The sequence below is a fragment of the Silurus meridionalis genome, chromosome 17 (assembly GCF_014805685.1).
Source record: "Silurus meridionalis isolate SWU-2019-XX chromosome 17, ASM1480568v1, whole genome shotgun sequence".
In the NCBI taxonomy this organism is placed as follows: domain Eukaryota; kingdom Metazoa; phylum Chordata; class Actinopteri; order Siluriformes; family Siluridae; genus Silurus; species Silurus meridionalis.
In genome coordinates, this window is record NC_060900.1 from 8,003,614 (window position 1) to 8,029,465 (window position 25,852).

At 37.4% G+C, this 25,852-nt stretch overlaps 1 protein-coding gene across 3 annotated transcripts in view; it reads right to left on the reverse strand.

Moving 5' to 3' along the window:
• prickle2a (prickle homolog 2a) overlaps positions 1 to 25,615 on the reverse strand; it is a 37,597-nt gene extending 11,982 nt beyond the window's left edge. For 2 of the 3 annotated variants that reach the window (XM_046872354.1, XM_046872352.1), the window contains exon 1: positions 25,236 to 25,614. The gene's annotated coding sequence lies outside the window, so the exon portion shown is untranslated. Of the gene's footprint in view, positions 1 to 25,235 lie in introns of all 3 variants that reach the window. The other variant, XM_046872353.1, reaches the window with a different exon arrangement.
• Positions 25,616 to 25,852: the final 237 nt, after the last annotated feature.

The window sequence follows — 25,852 nt, forward strand, 5'->3', positions numbered from 1 at the left end:
GGCTGGGGAGAAAGTTTGGTACCAATTAAAAGCTAATCATAAGAGGCCTAAGGTCTTCTGTGTTGACTTACAGGGATCGCATTATTACGGTCATGGCTGTTTCTAGGTACAAGCAGTGTAAGCAGTTGCTTAGGGCCAAAAAATTGTTGTGAAATTCCACATTTTGTCAAATTTTCTATAAATTATGTGCAATATATAAAATGTATACTATTCTCAAGTCAATAACTGAAAGTGTAAATTATATAACAGTATTAAGTTGCACCATCACTACTGCAGAAATGGAAATATGGCTTACTACAGGCCAGACACAGCTTATTACAGCTATGATAATCAAATCCAAATATTTCTTTACCAACTATCATCACCAGTACCGTCATGAATACCATTATCATCCTCATCATTATGATCCAGCTAGCAATATCACCAAATATATACTGTATATATAGTTACCATTAACCCTATATTGACTTGCAACTTTGGCACATTCTTTTGACTTTTATGGAAATTGGCACTTTTAATTCTGTCAGATGACATGCAAATAATCCAACCTGTTTCAGTCAATCTTACCTGGATACTGTACTGTCAGTGGTGGGCGTTTAGGGCCAGCAAAGCCTTCTCTGCTGGCCTAAACACTAGCAGAAGCAGTGACCTACATTTACAACCTTAATTCCAATATTAATTCCATGATTAATTTATTCCCAACAGTTTATTCTTTTCATTTCGTAGTGTTTCTCTTGGCTGCACTGCTTCCAGTACGTGTATGTGGATGTTAGATATTTTTGTCCAATCCGATTTCAGCCTATGTGCTGCCATGTCAATTTAATCTTCCCAGGGACTGCAAAGTCTGTTCTGCTGGCTCTTTGACCATAGAGAATTTTTGAAACAGGTTTGTTTCTTTAACCAATCAGATTTCATATTCGTCTCACAGGGCAAGCCAGCTGGCCCAGAATAGCGTCAGCATTTTTCCGTCCCCTGTTTGGTTGGTCAGAGGGAAACTTTTACAGCCAAGTTCGACTGGCAAAACACGTGTTTACATCTGAGATAGACCTTTTTATGAATACAGAGAAAAATAAATTGATTTGGTCTTGGATATACTTTAGAATCCATTTTGAATAAAAGCTAGACATCGTGAGGAGAGGTCGGCCAACCCCGAAGCTAGCTAGCTTGTCTCAGCCCGGGAAAGGGTTTGTTCACCATTTCCAGACGAGTGAATATGAGCGGTACCACTGACTTACAGCCTCTGAGGAGCGGTGCAAATTAGGATTCTGCATCTCTGGTGAGTAGGTTGTATTTTATTTACATTTTTATGTTTTTGTCATGTTATTAGACAAATATTGATTCTGAACTGCTCCAGATGATGTAGGTGGCACAGTTGCGGTGGAAGTGTAGAGGTTTGGAGTCTTAACTGGGTTTCTTGCTTTAGTAAAATGGTTTTCACCCTCCATATGTGAAATGCCCCTTTCTCTGTAATGCCATGTGTTGTTATATTGTGTTTTTGTATAGTATCGATGGTTTCTATAATCGCGACGTGATAGTGGTGGTATTAAGAGGTGAATTGATCGGGTAAGTCCCCACTGAAGGCCCAGGTACCAAATGCATGGCCCGCCACTGTGTACTGTAGGCTTGTACTGTTTACTTCTGCTAGCTACATTTCTCATAAAGTTTGTTAGTGTTTCTAAAACTCTTATTCACAATATTCTCATAATAAATATCCTTTCAACAAACTCAGTAGTGTAGAGCATAAAGGTGTGGAAGAGTAGTCATTTATAATTTCACTGTTCAATGACATCTAGACGAGGTTGATGTTCCTTTTGAGTCTGGTTTCTCTAAAGGTTTATTTCTTTTGTCTTATGTCAGGAAATCTTTCCTTGCCACCTTTTCTTCTGGCTCATGTCAAATTAACACAGTTATTGGTGCACGAAGCACCAGAATTTAGATTAGACAGGCAGTCCAACCCGATCTGCAGACATACACATCACGTAAAGATTTCAGATTAAATTTCACACCAGGGACAATATAAGCCAAAATGTACCCTTTTATATAGAAAAGTGTAAATAGTCCTTGGTTAAAATGAACCTGACAGTTAATCAAACATGCTTTGATCTTAGCAATCTAATAATATAGGCTGAAGAGTGCAAAAGGCATTTGCATTTAAATGACTTTAGCCAAAAAAAAAAAAAAAAAAAAGATCAAGCACACAAGCACTCATTTGGGATTTAAATCGACATCTGAATTTCTGTAAAGCTGCTTTGTGACGATATCTATTGTAAATAATGGAATCCGAATAAAACAAAAATAAAACTGAACATCCAGCCTAGTTTTAAAAACAGTCCTTAGCTGTTACTCAAACAAAAGTGCTTTGTTTTTTACATATCTGATAAAAAAACTTTCAGATTTAACTACCACTAAAGTAGCTGAAATTCACATCCTAGTTATCTCATCAAAGACAGGTAAAGAGGATTCTCTTTCCTGCTTAAATCTGTGATGCCTCCCTTTTACTCATCGTATTAACATAAGCACACTGAATTGACAAAACTTCCATCCTGAATGCACATTTTGCTATCTTGACTTTTTTTATTCATTAGTTTATATATAAATCCTTGCCTAGGTCTGGAATTCAACTCCCCCAATCTTCTTTCTCAAATAATAGGATATGCTGAATAAAGTGGAATTATATAATCTGGCAATATCAAATTAAATGACATTTGCAGTATTTAATGTGATCATTGCATACGATATTTTTTAAATTATTTTTTTAATATAATATAATACTGACAGTAAATAAAAGATTGCAATTCGAATCCTTGGTCTGCATTTTCTATCTCTGATTTTCGCATTGTTTAGGTGCACTACTAGTTTTAATAAAAGTATTAAAGCAACAAACATTTTGTATTCTTTAGATAGAAAGAAAGGTACTTTATACTTATCACATGTACTTTACAGCACAGTGAAATTCTTCACATATCCCAGCAATTTTAGGAAGCTAGGGTCAGAGTACAGGGTCAGCCTTGACACTGGGGTTAAGGGCCTTACTTAAGGGCCCCAAGGGTGGAAGCTGCCACCCTTGGGGTCCTTGGGCTAGTAAAGCTCAGACTATACAAACCATATACTAAGGTTATGGTATTATTTCGAAACAGTTATATTAGAGACATCAATTTTTAACTATAAATGCCCCTGGCAACAATGCTACGGTTTGTCAAAATGTTCCTGTCGTCTTACACAATCTAAAATGGAATTGAATTGTTAGAGGATATTTCCCCGGCTGTTTTGCCCTATGGTTATCTGATGGTTGTTTTGATCGTTGGGCTGTTTATTTTATGTTTTGGGCTGTTTATTGCATTTAGGACAAACCAGCTGTTAATAGTAGTAGTGTATTTTGGTATTTCATAGATGTCATGTGGCGTTTGTCTGTGCTGACGGAATTGGGTCTGGCAGCTTACAGAGGGGTCTCTTATGTGAAGCCACTGCCATGCTGTGCGCTTGAGATTGGCCACTTTTTTTTGGCTGTGTGACCTCAACAGGGATTACACACAGACACACACACACACACACACACACACACACACACACACACACACACACACACGCCATATCTCTCTCTTTGCAAGTGCTAAAGACTAGATTATGCGTGCCAAAGAGGTAGACAATAATTATAACAAATTAGGAGTCTGAGTCAATTTGGTGGTCAATTCTTATTGACATATCAGGTAGACATGGTCTGATCTAGTTAAGAGCTGTTCCTCTCCTTGGTGAGCTCCTTTGACATAAATTAGCTTAGTTAGAGGAGCTACCTAACAGCAATTAGGTATGGATTGTAGGGAGAGCAATTAACTAATAAACCAAATCACTGCTTAATCTTTTTGATTCCTGTGTCTACTTTTTACACTGCACCTTTGGTGACCAGTGGCAAAAGCTGTTTCTGACTCTGATGGCCCTGCATTTGTAGGTCCAAAGTTAACGAATCATTTGCTCGCAAGCTTTTCTTGCTTATCTGCCTACAACATTTAAATACACACTGAGTCATAGCTGAGTCAAGATTGTGTTCCTAAACCAAAGAATGGTGGTTGAGTCGCTTTATTCAAGACGAATGCACTTGGAAAATAATGTGTGGATGTATACACCAGTGCCATCTCTTATACTCCTGCCAAGTGACAAAGTCTTGCTACGAGTCAAGCACGGGTCAGATACACAGTGTAGCAGAGTGCAAACAACTGTCAGGTCAGCTGAGAATAGCCACTAAGGTATAGAACAGCAGAAGTGAGAAAATTCTCAGAAAAGAGGAAATGGTGGGGGGATACAGCACACAGCCAAGAACATATCCAAAAGCATTAGGCTTTCAATACATCTATCAAAGCAATATGCAGTAAATATAGGAATTCCAGGCTTAGCAAAAAAATAAAAATAAATAAATGTTGCATTATTTATTATGCATGTGATTTATTGTTTCTTTAATGCTTTTTTCTTTCTTTGGCCATTTCATAGTGCTTAACTGAACTTGCCTGTGCACATCTGTGCCTGTAAATGTGTTTCTTACAGCCAGTCAATGCAGCTACTGGCGTTGCCACAGGCCGCATTTCTAATTTGCAACAAGAAATACATTACATGGATTTAAATTCACTTAGGTTTGGAAATGTATTCATGCCCCCCCCAGGCCATTCAGGCACCATTTCAACCTTTTTGATCAAGAAGAAAAAAACGAAACAATACTGCATAAACATACTGAACCACCACAAACTCACTAAAATCTGGCTCTATGATTTACTGTGATCTTTTTCACGAGAGGAATCTGTATGTATGCACGTATTAAAGCGGAGTGATGAGAGAGGATCGGTGACACACGATATAGAATGAGAACTAGAGGAAAGACTTCACACAGATCCGCTTTAAATCTTATCTTCTCATCAGCATCCCACAGACCCCAGAGGGTCGAGAGAGTGAGAAAAAGAGACGGAGAGAGAGAGAAAGAGAGAAAGAGAGAGAGAGAGAGAAAAGAGAGAGCGAAAAGGAGAGAGAGAAAAGGAGAGGGAGGAGGAGAGAGGTGCAAAAGCTGTGCTAAAAGAAATGATTTTCTCTCTCACGTGTCCTGCCTCATCTTTCTCTCTTTCCCTCTGCCAGTGGATTTGACTGTTTCTGTGTGGGTGTGTGTGAGAGCGAACAGGAGAGAGGGAGACGAGTGAGAGAGGAGAGGGGGAGCGAGGAAGGGAAAAAAAAGAACTCTTATTTATGTAAAAGGCAATGTGAGAGGAGGCTCTCAGCTGAAGCACTGATGCTGAATGCTGTTTTGCTAATAGGTTAACTCTTTCAGGCACGTTCGAGTCTTTAAAGAAAAAGGCTTCATTTAATCTAAATGGGATCTAAATGGACTAACCAAAGGTGGCATTAATATATAAGTGATAAAATGCACAAACATTGAAGTCTTGCTTATTACCCAACACCTTTTGATGTAGTCGCTCATAAGACGAAAGATGAAATTGTGTCTGATTGGAAAAAAATAAAACAACAAGTGACAAGACAAATAGTTTTTGTTTCAAGAATGTAAAATTATTATTGTTGGCAACGTGAAAACGTTGATGAGCTCCACACACTCCAGTGTCAAGCAGCATCTACAAGTGGGCCCTCAACGTCGCATAATGCGGCTGTAATTACTGGATGTGTGGTGATAATTAACCCTTCGCAATGCCTGCGTGTGACCATGTAATACTATCAATGCTAAAATGACACCCATGAGGATTGTTTGATCATTTCTGCAAGGAGGCCTCATACCAAAAGCATGGCTAATTTCTTACTGTGTTTCTTGCATACTAAAATACACACACATATATATATATATATATATATATATATATATATATATATATATATATATATATATATATATATATATATATATACATTTTTTTTTATTGTGTGAAAAGCAACAGACATCACACAGACGTGGTAATGTGGCAAAACAGCATTTGTAATCAACAAGTAAACAAATGGCATTGTAGAACTAGGATTGCAAGGCTGATTAGTATCTGAAAAGAACATTAAGCATGAGTGTAAATGCTGATGGACGAACATCTGTTCAACTCCGAGACTGCACAATATGCTGGCGAATTTTAAAAGCTTAGGGTGCAGCCGGCATTCGAGTTAATCCCAGTGGCGTTTATTGGGGTTGAGGTTAGAGATCAATGCACATCACCGATCCTATTTAATGCCAACCTTGGCAAACAAAAAAGCTGGCAACCAAAGTAGCCACCTTTTGCTTGGATAAGATGCTCTTGGCATTCTCTCAGTCAGGCTCATGAGGTAGTTTCCTGGAATGGTTTTCCAACAATTTTGAGGAGTACGCAGAGGTGTTGAGTGCTTGTTGGCTGCTTTTTTCTTTACTCTCTTGACAAACTCATCCCAAACCATCTTAACTGGATTTAGACTGTGGAGTCCAGGTCACCTGATGCAGCACTCAATCACTCTGTTTCTTGGGCAAATAGCTCTTGCATAATCTAGAGGGGTGTATGGGGTCATTGTCCTGCTGGAAAACAAATGATGGTCCCACTAAGTGCAAATTAAATGGGATGGCATGTCGCTGCAAAATGCTGTGGTAGCCAGGCTGATTAAGTGTACTCTCTTGACTAAGTCACCAACAGTGTCACCAGCAAAACACACCCACACCATCACATCTCCTTCTCCATGCTTTACAATGGGAACAACACATTCAGGAACTATCCATTCATGCTCTGTTCATCTAAGAAAGAATTCTAAAAACAATTCAAACCAAAGAACAGTTTTCCACTTATCTAATGTCTATTCTTGGCATTTTCCAAACTAACGAAGTCTTTTTTGCTTGTTGTTCTTCTAAAGTAATGTTTTTTTTGCCGCTATTCAACCATGGAGGCCTGACTCATGCAGTCTGAACAGTGGATGTTGAAATATGTCTATCACTTGAACTGCAAGAAGCATTGATGTAAATTGATGTTTTTGGTAACTCTAATAAACATATCCTTTGCAGCAGAGGTAGCTCTTGGTCTTCCTTCCTTCTCTGGGATGGTCCTAATGAGGGCCTGTTTCAATGTAGTGTTTGATTGTTTGGAAGGCTGCACTTGGAAATACATTTGAATATCTTGATTTTTTTGGACTGACTTCCTTCACTTCTTTAAGAATTAATGCACTTTTCTCTTAAAAGGGTGTTGAATAATATGGATTTGTACAGTAGTATTTACTCTGTACTCACAATTCCTTGACACAATTCAACTGATGGTCTAAAGCACATTAGGAAAAAAATATGTCACAAATTCTCTTTTGACAAGGTACATCTATTTCAGATGACTTCATTGTGAATCTGGTGAGAGAGTGCAATGAGATGTTCAAGCTTTCATCAAAGCTAAATGTAGCTACTTTGGACAAGCTAAAAGATAAAACATCTTCATAATGAATTACATTGTCTGGTTTTTAATGGCACTAGCCATTTATGCTTAGACACCCCACAAAAGCCAGTGTTTGGTTTCCTGGGCCTGGCCAAAGGCTTTTTGTAAAAGCCGCCTAATGCGACTTTACAGACAAGCAATGAAATCAGGAAAAATACTTTTCCAATTACACCAGCAGCTAGTTGCTGATGCAAGCACCACATGGATTAGGAAAAGCTCATAAATATTCATATGTAATAACAGTCATTAAAAAAAGGAGATAAAGCCAGTGTTTAATGACCATAATGTAGTTTTAAGAGGGCCGTGTTTACGAAAGTGTCTTTCTCTCCCATTTGGAGAAGTTTCTGCCAATAAGCACTAACATGCACAATGCCTATTATCTCCAAGTGAACAGAACTACTTATTGACTAGATGAAAAATGCCGCAAAATAGCAGTTATCATAACTTTTAATAAGCATATTCTTTAAAAAATCCTATATGCACATTGTAAAAACTTAGTCTTTAACAAACTGTAAAATCTCTGTAATTCAAGAAAACAAGTTTTGCTGATAATGTCTGAAATATTTAAATAACCCAGCCATTAGGTTTGCACAAGCCCCGCACAAGGTCCCAAGCCCGGATAAATGGGGAGGATTGCGTTAGAAAGGGCATCCAGTGTAAAACGTGCCAAATCAAACATGCGGAGCACGGAAAAGATATTCATACCCGATCTGTCGAGGCCCGGGTTACGAACGACTGCCACTGGTATCATTAGCCAACAGGGTACCGGTGGAAATTGGGCTACTGTTGGCCGAAGGAGGAGGAAGAGAGGAGGAAGACATCTATGTGTGTGAATGAGGGCAGTGGAGTGGTGCGGTTGCAAGGAGAAGAGGTGGAGAAGGTGGAGGAGTTTAGGTACCTGGGGTCAACAGTTCAAAGTAATGAAGAGTGTGTTAGAGAAGTGAAGAAAAGAGTGCAGGCAGGGTGGAGTGGGTGGAGAAGAGCGGCAGAAGTAATTTGTGATAGAAGGGTATCTGCAAGCGTGAAAGGAAAAGTTTATAGGACTGTGGTGAGACCTGCGATGTTGTATGGTTTAGAGACAGTGGCATTGAGTAAAAGACAGAAGGTGGAGCTGGAGGTAGCAGAGCTGAAGATACTGAGGTTTTCATTGGGAGTGACGATGATGGACAGGATTAGAAATTAGTTTATTAGAGGGACAGCACATGTGGGATGTTTTAGAGACAAGGTGAGGGAGGCGAGATTGAGATGGTTTGGACATGTGCAGAGGAGGGACATGGGGTATATCGGTAGGAGAATGCTGAGGATGGAGCCACCAGGAAGGAGGAAAAGAGGAAGACCAAGGAGGAGGTTTATGGATGAGGTGAGGTACATATAATTTGTGTATTTATATATGATTTGCAACTATGAAGACATGCTGCAATGCAGAAATAATATGAAATTAACAAATGTAACACCAGTCAACATTATAATCAATTAAATCCTATTTTAAAATCAGTGTAGCTCAGTGGTTAAGATGTACTTTTGATTGGAAGGTCATGAGTTCAAATGCTAGCACCACCCACTGCTGGGCTCTTGAACAAGGGCCTTAATCCTCAACTGCTTAGTGTATAAATGAGATAATTGTAAGGTGCTCTTTATAAGGGCAGATGCTAAATGCTGTAAATGTTTTCTAATTATTAATTTATTGAATTTTAATTGATGTACTGATGCTACATTGCTCTTAGTTCATAATATTATCTTACCATGTACAAAGTTGTATTATTACCCAATTATTGTGTTGTTTTTCATGCCAAGTACAAAAATTTTGATTGTTTATGTAGTTGCTTTTACACTTAAAATTAGTTTACAATTCAACAACAGCATGTTAAATAGAGAGAATTATTTAACGGCTGCTGGATTTCTATCCACAGAAATTAATTATTAAAGAATACTAGAGAGGTCTAGTTTCTAGAGATCAGCAGTCTGTGGCAAAGATCTGTGATGTACAATAAGGTGTGTACAACCAAACAGCAAATATCAACATTGGCAAACAGAAACCATGATTTATAAAAAAAAAAAACTTTAATAATAGCTTCAGTAATGAATAAGAAATAATGTGTAGTCATGTTTTTATGTCAGTAAATAATGTACTGTATGAAAATATAAGATGCTTTTTTGTTTGCTATAATTGCTAAGGACATTGTTGATAGCTAGTCTTGAAAATGCCATTGCCTACACTTTAGTGACGTCTTTCAAAACTCCTGAGGGGAGCTAGTCAATGAGTCAGTGATTCACGCACAGTGGCGTTAAGCCTATCCCACACAGTGGTATGGCAGTTACTGTGCAAATCGGTTGACATCACCACTGCAGTATATTTTCAATCTAATATTACTTTTGCCAAATGGTAACATTTAATGGTTTTCAAAGTGATACGTGGCTGAACAGAATAGTACTGAGTTTTGCTGTAAACAAGTGGGTTTTTGTGAATTCAGATTTTTTTATTTAATTTAAATCAGTGGGCTAAAGCATAGGAAGGCTGCTTAAGTGACTACTGTAACATGAGCACATCATACAATCCTAAACAATTGAGATACTAGAATCAGATTCATTGAAAAGATGCCAGGTGCAATTTTTAAGCAAACTGTTTCATACTCTTGAATCCAATCTCCAGCTAGTGGACAGCAGACATATAGGCCAAGCTGACTTCGAGAAATCATGATTCCTTAATCTGGGCCATTTCTGAAGTCTGCTACAGAGCAGGCAATGAGGACTTAGGAAGTGGTTGACTAGTGGGTGATAGTGGTGATCCATTCCATGCTTATTCCCTCTCATCAAGTGTTCATCCACAGACAGAATTTATGACAGTGCACACCAGAGGTCACACTGCATGGAGGAGAGAGCAATAGGCATTTGGAAAATGAGATTTCATATGCCTCCACAAGTCATCAGGAGGACTGAGAAGAACACCATAGAGGATTTATTCAATAAAAGAACATTGCTACAAGTAAGAGGCAGAAGATGGCACGTTTCCCCTTTTTTCTCTGTAACACTGTGGCCTTCATCTTGGCAAAACTAGGAAGTCCTGCCATTTCTGGCAGATATAAATGCCCTTTAAACTGTGGGAGCTGCATATACAAAGTCATCCCAATCTTCATCCTATATTTGAAATGCTGCCAATAGGTTAAAAAATGTACATACAAAAATAAATGCATTTAAGAACTGTTTATGCATTTTAGAAATTGACTATTTCCACTAGGTTTTTATGGGCAGTCATTTCTAATATATCTATATTCTATTTCTATATTCTCATATATCTCATCAATCTATATAAAAGTTTTCTTCATATCCATGAATTAGTGGCTTTCACAGATGGCCAGAGCCTGTCATGGTGACAAGACACAACCTAAAATCCTTGGGGGCATTATAAGAGCAAAATGCTTGCTGAACCATAAACTACCTACTGTAGCGTTGTGCCATGGTGAGGCATTCACCTGACTGGAAAGTGCATCTGATGTGCTAAAAAAATAAGTAAATAAAAAAAAAAATAATAATCTCACATACAAACACATAGCTATATTGAGTGACATAAAATGAGACAAGAACATGTAACCCCATTTGAAAGAATATACTATACATACTATATAAACACAAATGTTCATCTAGACTGTATTGTAGGAATCACAGCATTTTCTTCAAGATACAAGAGTCAGGATACCAATTTATCAATTTGTGCTTCAGAAATATACACAGGTATTTTTATCAGGGTATTAGCCTTTTTTTTTGCTTTTAACAGATCCCAAAGAAAATCAGGTGCATCATCTATCCTTAAAGGCTGTCAGACGTTCATGCTGGTCGCCATGGAGCTTTCAGATCTCCGTGGAAACGTTGCGCAGCTGCGAGCCTCGCGCAAGGAAACAAGCTTGCCGAAGCCGATGTGTCATTAAATCCGCCACACAGTGGGAGAGTAATGAAGACAGAGGGAGCTCACTCTGGCAAATAGCTCCCCAAATAAAACCAAACACAACCCAAGGAGGCCCTCCTTGCCTTTCTCAATATATCTCCCACCGAACTTCAGATTGAATTTGGACACCCAGACTCATCTTCTCATGGCACATGGCAATTTGATACCTCATTTCGCTTAGGTACTCTTAAGGTCGCCTCTCTTTCTGAAAAACTACAGAGAATTTTCTGTTTAAAAAAAAGCCCAGAAGTGTCTTTCAGTAGAGTCATACTGGTCTAAACTGATTTCAAATGACTGTTCACAGAAAATCATATCAATATCAATATCAATATATGTGGCCTAAGTGCTGTACTTTTTCAACTAGTCCTATAGGCTTTAACACTGTGGTTGGAGAGCCTCTGAACAGTTATCAGCTATCGTCTGTTCACACTTGTTCATGTTGGCCCCAACTTTCGGGAAATTCCGCATTAATATATTGTATTTGCTTGTTTGTTTTATTAGGCCCATAGAAGTGTTTAACCTTAAAATCCTTTTTTTCCCTAGTGTGCTTGATATTTATCGAATGGTTTCAAATAACAGAACAGTCAATTACTATTAAAACACGTGTTTTTAAAAATATGTATATATACTGTGTTATATATATATTATACAAAATTGTACCATGCATAATGCAAGAACTTAATTTTTCTATTAAATAGTAATAAGTACAGTGATAGCAACTAACAAAAATATAAAGACCTATTAAACTATTGTTCATAGTTTTAAATTACGGATAGTATAAAAAAGTATATAACTGACAATTACATGTATATAATTAGTCTTTTTTTAGAATTACTCCCACTAATAATTTGTAAATAAGCAGTGGTTAAATTCATTAAACATTGACATGAATCATTAATAGACATTAGTTAGTTATCGATAATGAGAAGGTAATAATTTTTCATATCTAAAAATGTTATCAATTTGTAATTTAAATAGTGTTTAGTTATTGTAATGTATTACCAATGTCAGCATTTGTTTGGTTTTAAACATCCCATTCCAGGTTTAGTCTCCACTGTGCTGATATAATAAGCTCCACTCATCTGGAAAGGCTTTCCACTAGATTTTGGAGCATGGCTGTGGGGATTTGCTTATTCAGCCACAGGAGCATTAGTGAGGTCAGGAAGTGATGTCAGGTGAAAAGACCTGGGTGCAGTCAGTGTTCCAATTCATCCCAAAGGTGTACAGTGGGGCTGAGGTTAGGGCTCTGTTTATATATACAGTATATATATAATTTCTGTCATTTTAGACAATCACTTTAATATAAATCACTTTTAAAAATCACATTAACAAATAATAAATCACTTTAACATTTACTATTCACTGTAATGTTAGCCAGTCAATAGAATATTAGCTAATCACTGTAACATTGGCCAGTCACTGTAATGTTAGCTTATCACTGTAACATTAGCCAATCACTGTAAGGTTAGCCAATCACTGTAACATTTGCCAATCACTGTAATGTTAGTCAATGACTTCAATGTTGGCTAATCACTGTAACATTTGCCAATCACTGTAATGTTAGTCAATCACTGTAAGGTTAGAAAATCACTGTAAAATTTGCCAATCACTGTAATGTTAGTCAATCACTGTAAGGTTAGCCAATCACTGTAACATTTGCCAATCACTGTAATGTTAGCCAGTCACTGTAAGGTTAGAAAATCACTGTAACATTTGCCAATCACTGTAATGTTAGTCAATGACTTCAACGTTGGCTAATTACTGTAACATTAGCCAATCAGTGTAATGTCAGCCACACACTGTAACATTAGCCAGTCACTGTAACATTATCCAATCACTGTAACATTAGCCAGTCACTGTAACATTATCCAATCACTGTAACATTACCTAGTCACTGTAATGTTAGCTACTGAGTGTAACATTACGATTGTAGGAATCTTAAATGACATACCATGGCATTTTTAGTAAATGAATTGCTTTGCCGTTAACAACCAAGTTAAGCGAGAGATAGATGCCACATACGCCTATGCACAAAGAAGAAGAGAGAAGTAACTCAAAATAAATAGATTCACCTCAGTAATATTAACTAGACTTACTTGAGTTACATTAGTTAAGAATGAGGATTAACAAAAGGTCTAGTACATATTTGACATTGTGGTTGTGTATAGTATTCTCCACTGTTGTGTATTAAATATACATTGACTTACTAAATTATGGTTAACATTAGACATCACTGCAGCCCTTCCCTGATTATTTTACTATAACAACATGCCCTGTAATGTTTGATTTTTCAAAAGTGTATTTAAGCAATGTGTATTATACTGCATTAGCATTTTGCACATTTATGTCTTGATGTGTGCAAACTTTCAGTATAATCGAAACTTTTAATTGATGTCTGACTAACATCTTGCCCTGCCCTGCCCTCTAAGAAACGCTGTGGGACTAATAATGTGTGCCAAAAGCCATAACTTTATTACTGATATGAGTCCATGTAGGTGAGATGTTATTGAGTAGATTATGTTGTTGTTAATTCCGTTACATGGAGAAAAAGAATGAACAGGTCTTTATCAGTGCAATCCAATAACATCCATTCCATTCTGAACACAGCTTATCAGAATCACACAAAACAAGCCGTTTGACCTGTAACAACTCTGTGTGTGTGTGTGTGTGTGTGTGTGTGTGTGTGTGTGTGTGTGAGAGAGAGAGAGAGAGAGAGAGAGAGAGAGAGAGAGAGAGAGAAGATCCTTTAGTTTACTATTATAATCACAAGCTATACTGAATGAATAGGAATAATTATGCTAGATTTCCTGATTTTCCTGACTTGGTTTATCAGTGTCTGAACTAGAATTTAGATTTTCAATAATCTTCACACACTTTTAGCACCAGCAATGTTGACCACACTGCTTTTCATTAACACTCTACCACTACCTATGTCAATCTATGCTATGTTACAGTCAATTTGCAAACTTGACATAGCTAACTTTAAAACCAAGTAAAGCACTTAGCGAGGTGCAATCATTTTGATTCTTCTCTTTGAACCACACTGACTCACAACAATTGTTCGAACATAGAAATAGAGGCAACGCTGTATAATTTGTTCCAGAGAGGGGCAAAAATCACATAAAAATCACAAAAAAATGAATAAGGTCAGTGCACACAGTAAAATGTTTTAAAGCCCTTTAACTGATGTTTCACTGATATACTGATCTTCTGCATCTTTTTTCCCAGAACATTTCCATGCATAGATAACATTACATAACACATAATTATTTTTGCCAGTGTATAGAAATAAATTGTGATGATTACAACATTGATTGTCTAATGTTGTCTCTGTTAGTTACATTGTATGTGACAAAGTGTTTTTTTTTTATTTAGAAAGTATTTGTATTTTTTGTTTTCATTGTATTTGGCTGTAATGTACTTTATATCATGAATTGTCTCATACAGTGAAGCCACTACATTCATTTAGTTTTAAACAACCAATAATGTTTTACTAAATAAAATAAATAGCAAGAAACCCAACACACACAACAAACATGTGACAGTGCAGTCAGGGCACAGGTGGTAAATTGATATTGGGCCATAGCTGGAGGAAAATCATTTTGTCCATCAAGGCCGACAGATGATCATTAACTCCACCTTGGACACATCGTCCATCAATATCAGCCATTTGGTTGAGTTTAGTTTTTTATTTTATGACAATTATAAAACTTATTTTCCTGCTACAGTACATGATGTGGCAGATTTAAAAAGGGAACCTATTTTCTAAAAAAAAAAAACCACACATTTTCTAAAACAGTACTTGCAAAGCTAACATCAAACTTTAATGATCTAATACATTATGCTATCGTTTTCTACACTTTTTTTCGAACAACGTCATTTCTGTTAGAGTATTGTTTTAATTTGACCAAAAGGTAATGGTTGACTGTTTATACAGTAGCTGCTATTACATTAATGATAAAAAATTCCTTGTTACATGGACAGTCCACACGTAACATAACTGAAATCAGATTTAAAAGTATGATATGTCATTGCTGTAGTATAAGAATTGCTGTGTAAATTGCTGTAGTATAAGAAAAATAAAAACATTTAAGAACATAAGAGCATGCAGATATTGGAAAATAAAAATAATAATCATATAACAGCACACACAGCTGAGTTCGACTTTTTACTTAGCAAGCCTAGTTTACAGAACACAACATAAAGGAGGGATCAAGGTATTAAATTTTGCTGTGCTGTAGTGTAGTGAAATATGATTAATATGGAATTTGATTAGAGATACGGCCGTGTTGCTCCCTTCAGTAGAACAGAAGCTCAGCACTTTTTGTTATTGAAAGCCGTGTGCTTCCATCCATACTAACAGCGAATGAAGGGCTGAGGGTTAGAAATCCCTTTAACACGGACCCAAACACGCATACACACACTTTCCTCGCAGGAAAAAGTAAAAATTGCAATGCGCCAAATTCGTACCCCTTCTCCCCCCACCCTAAACCCTCTGTATTACAATACTAAAAGAAGCCTGACATTTAAGAGCAGCCTTCATTAGAGCTAAAAAAAATAGTCATAAAAAAGGCAGAACATTATGAGCTTTCTCTATTTAATCGTACTTATCCGTTCTTTTTCTTGACCTCTTTTACAGCAGCCCACATGAACATAAAGACAAACCACTGAGCTTTCTTCGCATTTCACTTATCTTTGCAGTAAATGTGTTTTATAAAGGCACAATCAGCAGGATAGTGAATAGAAGGGGATTTTTTTTTTTTTTTATCTTTTATCTAACAAACAATGGATAGGTTTTTGGAAATACTATGTTTAGCAGGTAATGCTACTGTGTATTGTGTATCATTTGTTTTGCTCCAGGTTATTTTAAAAGCTCTTTTGATACACCTTTGCATTGTCATGGTTTCCACTGACTACAAAAAAAAAAAAAAAAAAAAAGAGTACACGGAAAAGAGATTTCACAAATTTCAATAGTCCAAACCAGCATTAACCAGAGCTATAAAGCAAATTAGGAATCAAAGTTTCTCTGTTTATAGAGATTAAATAAATAAATGGTTAACCAGTAAATAAAAAAGAAGCATCACAATAAAGGAAATTACTTGTTTTATGAGCTTTGCCATTATACAGGCTGTCCCCAAAGTCTCCATACATAGGGGAAATTAAAACTAGCATTATTTTTAAAATGATTCTCTACACGATTTCTTTGTAAACACACACAGGGTCATCTCTCCCACTCATGAACTCGTGTTAACTCATCTGGTATTAAGCGTTTACTGTAATTGCACTTTGAATGTGTTCTTTTAGACGATCTTCGGGCGCTAGGTTTTACTGGTACACAATGACACAATGGATTTCTTGTGGTTAAGGCTTTCTTAAAAGCTGTCTGAATGAAAAGCATATAATATAAACTTAGTACGAATATTTTTGAAAAAACATGTTCATTCTACCAGTATACTGACAGTTTTCTGAAACTGTAGATTACTGTTAATGTTCCACATTGTTGTGTTAATAGATATATTGTGATGTTTTTTTGGGCCTTGTGATGAGTCGCAAATGTGTTCATTGCTGACTTGTAAACCAAATATAAGAATATATAAGATATATATATATTTTTAAGTGTATTAGGTGCAATACAACCAGCCAGGCACCTTTCACTTACACTCTCACACACACACATTAACACACACACACACACACACACACACACACACACACACACACACACACACACACACACACGATTGCAGTTCATTGGATTGTGAACTGTCCTGGTCCTTGATATGCTAATTGCCATGAGACTATTCTTGAAAGCTAAAGCAGGAGGTTTTCCATCAACCTCTCTCTCTCTCTCTCTCTCTCTCTCTCTCTCCCATGTAAAAAATATATATATAAATAAATAATGGAGAAAAGAAACATCTCCTTGGGCAGCAGAACACTGTAATTAGGCAGTGACAAATTTCAGTTCTCTTTCTTCACATGTGTGGGAAACGCACACAATGACTTTGCGTGTGTGTGTGTGTGTGTGTGTGTGTGTGTGTGTGTGAGTGCACGCATGCGTGTGTCACTGTAAGTGTGTGGGATGGCCTGAAATAGGAACGCAGCATTTCAACAGGCAAATTGCACTCATGCGGTGCAGAAACGAAGGGACCAGGAAAAAGCAGAATAGTTTCCATTTGTTTGCCTGCGCTTCTGATGCTAGGTGTGATGCCGAATGCATACTACAGGCCAAACTTGTTCCCCATAGTGCTGCTATGACAGGTGGCATGCATGAGTCATGTGAGATGCCATTGGATTGATCTAGCAGAACCAGGTCACTCCTACATGCTTGACATTGAGATATGTTTCCACTTGGCACATGACAATTCAGTCAATGACACTAAGGGACATTAGGAACCTGCACAGATGCACAAACATGCCTGCTGGCTTGAAGGCATTGTGCAATGAGGCTTCGTTATTCCTGCACAACCACAGAGAGAGAGAGAGAAAAAAACTCTTGTTGCTATGCTTTTTAAAGCTTTCCTTCCATCTCTTTCTCTCTCCCTCCTACTGCCTACTTAACAGGGCAGGTTAGTTACAAGCAGGAACAAGCTGCAACGCTGCACTCTGTTAGTATCACTTTTCCAAAACTTTACCCTAACCTATGTCCAGAAGTCATATGTAAGCTTTCATACTGCTTTTGTAAGCTTTAATACTGTCCCTTGTTAACAATACTGAAACAACCTCTACTGGAAATGCCTGCATAAAGATTTAAAGTACACTTGAAATAACGCATGCTCCCATTTGGCTAATGTGTGCATGCATGTTCTTTCACAATGTCATTAATAAAACTATTTTTTTTAGCCAATCTATGTCTGCTTGGCTGTAAGCATGCATTTTCAAGCTCCAGTATCAGCAAATGTGTGTTTATCCCTCCATATGTGAACAATTTATTAGCGTGTGCATTCCATTAAAAAAAGGGGGCCAATGTAAATCCTGATAGACCTCCCACTATTATTCTTGTTGTGGGTTGAAAGCAGGGTTATATTTATAATAAAAGTAGTTGCACATTTCTATTGTAAAGACCTAAAGTACATACATAGATAGCTTGCAAAGCATTATTATGAATAAAAATATTTAGCTATATTAGTTATATTCAGTGAAACAGCCCTATTTTGGTAGAAATGATATAGAATATGTCTTGAGTTTTTTTTTTTTGTTTTGCTTTCATTTTGTTTTTGTTTATTTTGAATGATATTACAAACAGATGGTTTGGTTCCTGACCAATGAAAAGCTATAAAACAGAAAATGCATGCAAGACATTTTACACCACAACAGCTGCTGTGTCTGTTGTTTCATTGAACTATCCATCCATCCATCCATCCATCCATCCATCCATCCATCCATCCATCCATTCATCCATCCATCCATCCATCCATCCATGGATAAAGACTTATGCATGATACAAACATGAGCAATTTGATTTAACAAACATGACTCACGTTCCTGCCTTTTAATTTTCTATGCGTTTACGCTTTCAACAAGCGCCTGATTAACAAAAGGGCTTTAAATAATGAGCTGCGGCATCTTCCTGCGACACAAAAGCCTGTCATCTCAAAGTGTCACTTGTTCTTTTTACATAAAGTGGCAGGCACTTCATATAAAGTCAGCCGCAAAATGAAACTATACCCCAGCATGCTAAAGCCATGCAGGTGGGGATTTAGGCTAACTTAAATAGTCACTGCATTTATTGTTAAGATGCATGATCCCCAGCAGCACCTCCACTGAGCACTATGATATACTGAAATGCCAAAGTATTTATTCAGACAGCAGCGGAATATGCATTTAGAAGACTGATGACAGGTTGCGCTAGTTGTCATGGCAACTGGAGGCTGTTATGACACACATCAGTGTCTAAGTTTCTGTATAATGCAGCCTTTGGAGACTTGAAGCTCACAAAGGCAATCAGGTCTGTAAAACTGCAGACTCTCACAAATGAAAGGAGTTTACTAATAAAATCCCCACTGAAAACAAGCAAACCAATGGCAGACATTAATTTACAAGAAGTGCAACCTCAACCTAACATCAAATTTCTATTATTTTAATGAAAGCTTTCTATATTTAGTGCGTGGCTTTCCATGATGTGGTCTCACCGTTGCAAATTATTAATGACCCTAAATGTCAGGGTTTGGTCTCCTGGATTGTGATGATGAAGGGGATTAATTAACGAATAAATCTGCTCCTCGTTAACGGCATGTTTGTGGGAATCCAGGGTAGGCCACATGCAGAGCATCGTGGGTACTGAACCCAGCATGAGGAATATCACTAGGACTAAATGTGGAACGAAAAAAAAAAGACTCTATGAACACTGCGTAAACATATTTGCACAATAATATTGATCTTACTGACAGATTGATACAGGTTATGTCACATCTGTTGCCACTTTCCTGCAGAGCAGATACAGCATTCATTCCATTTACACCCACTAAAACCTACATACAAAAGGGCAACCAATTATATTACAGAATCATTTGTCAGAAGCTTAGTAAAACTGTACCTCAGATCAAGAAGATGACCAAAATTTGACCGAAACATGATCAAAATGATCAATTCAGGTTAAAAATACTTGCAATAGATATAAACTGATTTATATCCATAGATATAAACTGATTTAATTCGCTCTTCATCCGAATGTGCAAAGACAATACAGTAAAGGTGAACTCATGCTCCTTAGCCAGACCCTTAGGGTCTTTCCCACAAAAAGAAAAGCAGTCACAAAAAATATTAATGCTGTTCTTAGCCAAAATAAATATAACAACTGTCACATTTGTCGATTACAGGACTGAAACATAATCATTAGGTTATTTGGGTTGACAATTAGAGAGTCCATGTGTTAGGAGGCCTTTAAGTTCTTTATGTTTCAAAAGGTGACATTTACAAGGGAACAGAGCAGAAACAGAGAGAGAATTCAGTGTTTCAGTGGTACTCTCCATCTCAACAGATCTCATTTAGACTATTGAGCAGATGTCTTTACCCACAAGTCTTAACTACTCATTTTATTATTTGCTGACCTACAGCATACCGTGAACTTTGGAACTGAAGCATTATTCATCATATTGCAGGCTCGGTCACAGAAATTTGTAAAGCTTCAGTGAGAAACAGCTGGTCAGTTTTAAGGACTACATAAAAAATGGCTTCCAATGGCTTTATGCACATAATGGTTTCTAATTGTAAAATTCGGTACAAGTTTATCATTTTTTTTAAGACATAGAATGAAAATTCTACTCACAAGAGTGTGATATTTGCTTGTGTAGCTTGACCCAATCCTCTGTCTTTCTGGTTTTCTATTGTTTGTCCTGTCTAATTTGATATTTTTATCTAAAATGCCAGATGAAATGTCTTGTCTCTGCTAGGAATTTCAACACTGATCCCTGGTGAAGCACTGCAATCATTATTCTTCAAACTTTTTTTCTAGCAACAGCTGAAACCTAATTCCAGGACAAATTGACATTTGCCTCAATCAGCACGAAAACACAATCAAAGTAAACTACATGCTGGGAAAGAAGCCCACAACGCATTTATATTTTCATCATGGATTTAGATGTCATTACTGTCATCATGTCTGGAGTCATGAACACACAGTTCCCTATTTTTATTGCCTACAAAAGTCTGAACAAGTGATCGTGTCTTGATAATTATTTCAAGAACATCATGTCTATGTGCCACATGGAAAATAGAACACACTGTATAGTGACACAGAGAAATATTCATTTATGTTGTGTATATATATATATATATATATATATATATATATATATATATATATATATATATATATATATATATATATAAAACCCAAAAAATAATATGCTTCTAAAAAAAAAAAAAAAACAAACAAAAAAAAACAGACTTTTATAAACTTAAATTTGACGCATAACACAACCTATTACACGTCTTTCTCGCCAAAGCAGCTGATTGGCTAATTAGTCCAGGAAGGGCCAGATGGCTGGAGAGGAGGGACAGATGGGAAATGTAGGCGAGAACAGGAAGGTTAGCGTGTTACTGTCACACCTCTCGCTTAGCGCCACAGGATGTGGAACTCTGAGAGACAGGAGAGTGGACACTCAACACACACTAAGTTCCGTCTGCAGTTGCTGACCTGAAGCAAGTGTTGCGGTACTGAGGATGAGCCAACTGATCTGTGTCATGTATTATGTATCAAAACCAATCTGACAGGGCTTTATCTGTGAGCGCCAAAGGTCAGGCCAGGCCTATATGATTACTACACTGTAAATGTCATCCAGAAAGAGAATAAAAACCTGCTCACTATGTTCTGGCATCAATCAGCAAATGAGGGAAAACTAACTCAAATGGAAAATAACACAAGTGCGCATTTATGAGCACAAACCACATGCAAACAATGTATACATTTTCTTTATGTACACACCCAAACCCCTGCACAGCGGCATATCTCATAAAATAGCCAGTGTTTATTTATACATTGCTCCATGTGACCTCGGGCATGCCATAAGGCCATTTTATATAATTAGGCAGTGGACTTGACACCTTTAGACTACGACCAGATTGGATGCCAGACTATAGCCTGTTGTGACACACGGTAGGTATTTAATTCCTAAATCTAAAACATAATTGTATTAGATGTTTTATAACATATGATGTTTCACATATGATGTTAACCTCTGTATACATTAGTATTTTGTATACCCCAGGAATTACAGTAGGGTGCACTGGTATTAACAAAAGAAAATGTAGGAAAGAGGGAGAAGACAAGAAAGATGAACAACGTTCATTATACACTAATTTACCAGCAGCAGGGTGCCTTGCCAAGACTTCTCCCTCTGTGCTTATTCTGTCTTTCCTCTTATCTTTCTGTCCAATGCCCTTGCAGCTGTTAGCCAGCCAAGCTGGCATGGAAAAAAGCTGCCATCATCTGGCGAATATTTTTCACATTTTCTTTTCTACGTCCTTTGAGCATTCTTTTTTGTGTTTGTGCATGTGCCTTTACTCTCTACTAATTTGGCTCGTCAACTGTGGCTGATATGTTCTTCCTGTGTTCCCTTGGGGGAATTTCCAGCCATTTTGAAATGCACCCAGGAGTCCTTTGGAAGCTTGGAAGATTTACTCCTTGCTATCATATCTAAAACATTTCTGATATTTAATCTTTTAGCATTTTACCCTAGACACAACAGGTGCACCAAAGAAAAATGGTTTATAAACATACAGAAACAGTTCTAAAGTTAAAGCTTCATAGAAAGAAGTCAAAAATAGACAAACTCCCTCCCATACATATTATGTAAGTTACATCAGTTGCATGTTCCATCTCAGCACGGCCACACACACATATGTAAGTATGTATGCATACACGTTATTTGAAGCATACACAATACTGCTGCCTGTTTTCTTTGTCAGCAGACTGGCTGTGGTAAAAAATAAAACTAAACAACTGCTGACTGTTGAGACAAACAAAACTTAAGGTTTTGTTACAGCAGTGTGCAATACAGCATTTAAACAGTTGATATCCAAGTACAAAAATGCTTAGAACAAATTACCTCATAAATCAATAAACCACAAACTCAACAAGAATATCATTCTGTGTTGGGTTGCATAATTGCAAAGGTGTTGCTTTATTACTTAGAGTTGACATGCTAAACTTGCCAGTAAATTTTCCTCAGTATAAAATGAGTCTGTCTTCCAAAACAATCAAAGCTACATTCTTTATTATTATTATGATATACACTTTTAATGCCATACAGAAATTCAGTCATGGCTGAAGCAGATTTGTTCTATACCGAAGCATCTATAGCATGCGCTACATATCTTAAACATATACATAGCTTAGAATTCAGAATCTAGTGATGGCCAGATATAGCTGCCACTTCTGGCTCTGCACAACCCACCCAAGCATGACGCAATTTCACAGTGGGTTACCATCCAACATCAAAATTTCAAAAGGCAGAATGAGGGGGCGAGAAGGAGAGAAATAGAACAATGCGTCTGATTTTTTGTCGCAATAACGCCATAACCCCCCCCCCCACCTAAGCAGAAGCTGAACAAGCTCAGATAGGCTTTGAGGGCTTCGTTTGTCAGCAGGGAGAGAGCGGGTCAAAATGACGAGAAAGAATGGCAGAAGTGAATCTGCCATGGGATTAGATATAGCCCATGTGCCACATAATGATTAGGCATGGGGGGAAAAAGGCAAAATTAATGAGAAAAATGCCACCGATTTATTATTTATTTGATTTTGGCCACCAGATAATAGAAATCTGCCTTAGTTGCTGATGTGTCCTTATGCAACCACGCGCTCATGCACAAACAAATATGTATATAACGGATTGTGTTTGTTATTGAAATTCATTTCATTTATTGCCATTATGGAGAGGAGCAGGACTGATTTACGTCCAAACTAAAACCTGGAATGTTAACATCAAATGGCTTGTTTCATAATAGTGTGCAGAGTGTGTGTGTGTGTGTGTGTGTGTGTGTGTGTGTGTGTGTGTTTTATTTCAATGAAACAGACTTGTCTTTAAATGTTACTGGCCTGCGAAATCAGTGTGATAGTGTAAATATTAATGATATAACATTGATTATGAAATTGTATGGCCTAGTCCTAAATACAATCACTATATATATATATATATATATATATATATATATATATATATATATATATATAGAGAGAGAGAGAGAGAGAGAGAGAGAGAGAGAGATTTTACTATTTAAGCTTATGGAATGTGGGAATGGGAATATGTACCATATATAAATACCAGGAAAAACTAATTTTTAAACTGTTGAAAACATTGCCATTAAAAGGTGTGAGATATCTTACTGATATATACTTAATGCATAATAAGTCAAAGTGTATGCACAGTGTATATATATATATATATATATATATATATATATATATATATATATATATATATATATATATATATATATATATATATATGTGTGTGTGTAAAGAGACATATTTCCACAGAGCATGGCATCAGATGACATCAACTGGCATCAATGCCAATACTTTATTTTTACTTTTGTAATGATACTGAAACTCATTAAGGAGGTGAAATATCCTTTGTGTTGAATGAGAGAAAAATGTGAAGAAAATGAACAAAGTAAAGGGGAGAAGAGAACGCTGGTTTGACAGTCATCCCTCTCAACTGTTCCGTCAGAGATCTCTCACTCCTCTGCAACTGCCGTTTTTTTTCTCACTCCATCACTCCCTCTTTCTTTCACACACTCTCTTGCTTTCTCTCTCTCTCTCTCTCTCTCACACACACACACACACACACACACACAAACACACAAACACAAAATCACAGGCAGAAAGATCTCAGTTTCCACCCACACTGTGACAGAGCAGGGAAGGCTTTAAACAAGCTTCACACTTACACAAGCATACTGAGAAGAACACACTCTCATGATACATACGCAGACCAAAAAGTACACACCTCACAATCAGCCCCATTAAAATATGCATGCATCTAACCACAGACTCAGACCTTTCAAAAAACAATCCTTCATCCAAAACATTCCTTCACACCATTCTCTGTCCTTCTTGCCACCCCCTGGTGGTACCCAATAAGCATACTTTCACATACATGTACAATACCCCCCCACCCACACACACACAAATACATCCACTGCATCACACAGTGGCTGAACAGTAACTGCGCCACAACTGCTCTCCAGAAAACTTTCTGAAGATTTCTAGCCACTCCAATATCAACCACAAAAAGTTCAAACGTTACAGCAAATTTGAAACAGCAGCAGCATCACTTGAAGCTCCCAAGCCACTGATATAGACTACATACCTATACAGATAGCTTCGAGAGTCCATACATTTAATAAATGACAGTTTCAGTAGCTAAAAGACATGCAATATCACTCACCTCTTCTTTTTCTTTTGCTGTTTCCTATCACTCTATCTCTGTCTTTCTGACTCTCAGGATCAGGGAGGATTCAGGGAGGAGTTGGAGAGAAGGAGATGGAAAAAGAGAGATGGCTGAACTCTTCCTCTTCTCTCAGCCTCCTGGGAGATGCAGAGGATTTTCTTTAGTTCTGTCGTTCTCTTCTGTTATGCTTCGCTCAGCTCAGCTTGCGTCTGACTGTGGAGAGAACGAGAGCATGTGTGCTTGTGTGTGCATGTGTACCAGTGTGTGTATGTGTGTATGTGTCTCTCTGCATGTGTTTTTGAACGAACGGTGCATGGGAAGCAAGCATGCATTCTCTTCTCTAAGAGAGCTAGAGCAAACCCCCCCACCTCTAAAACCCCTGTAGGTGTGAGTCATCTGCTCTCAGCCAATCACAACTGAGATGACTGACTTTAATTAGAATCACAAGGGGGCTCAAAATGAGAGAAAAAAGAGAGAGTGGCAGTTGATGGGGTATAATCAAGTACAGGAAAAAAACGAACATAAAGGAGATGGACATAGGGTACAGGGGAAGAAGAGTAAGCAGGGGACTGCCGACACACTCCTTCACACAGAGAGAGAGAAAGAGAGAGAGA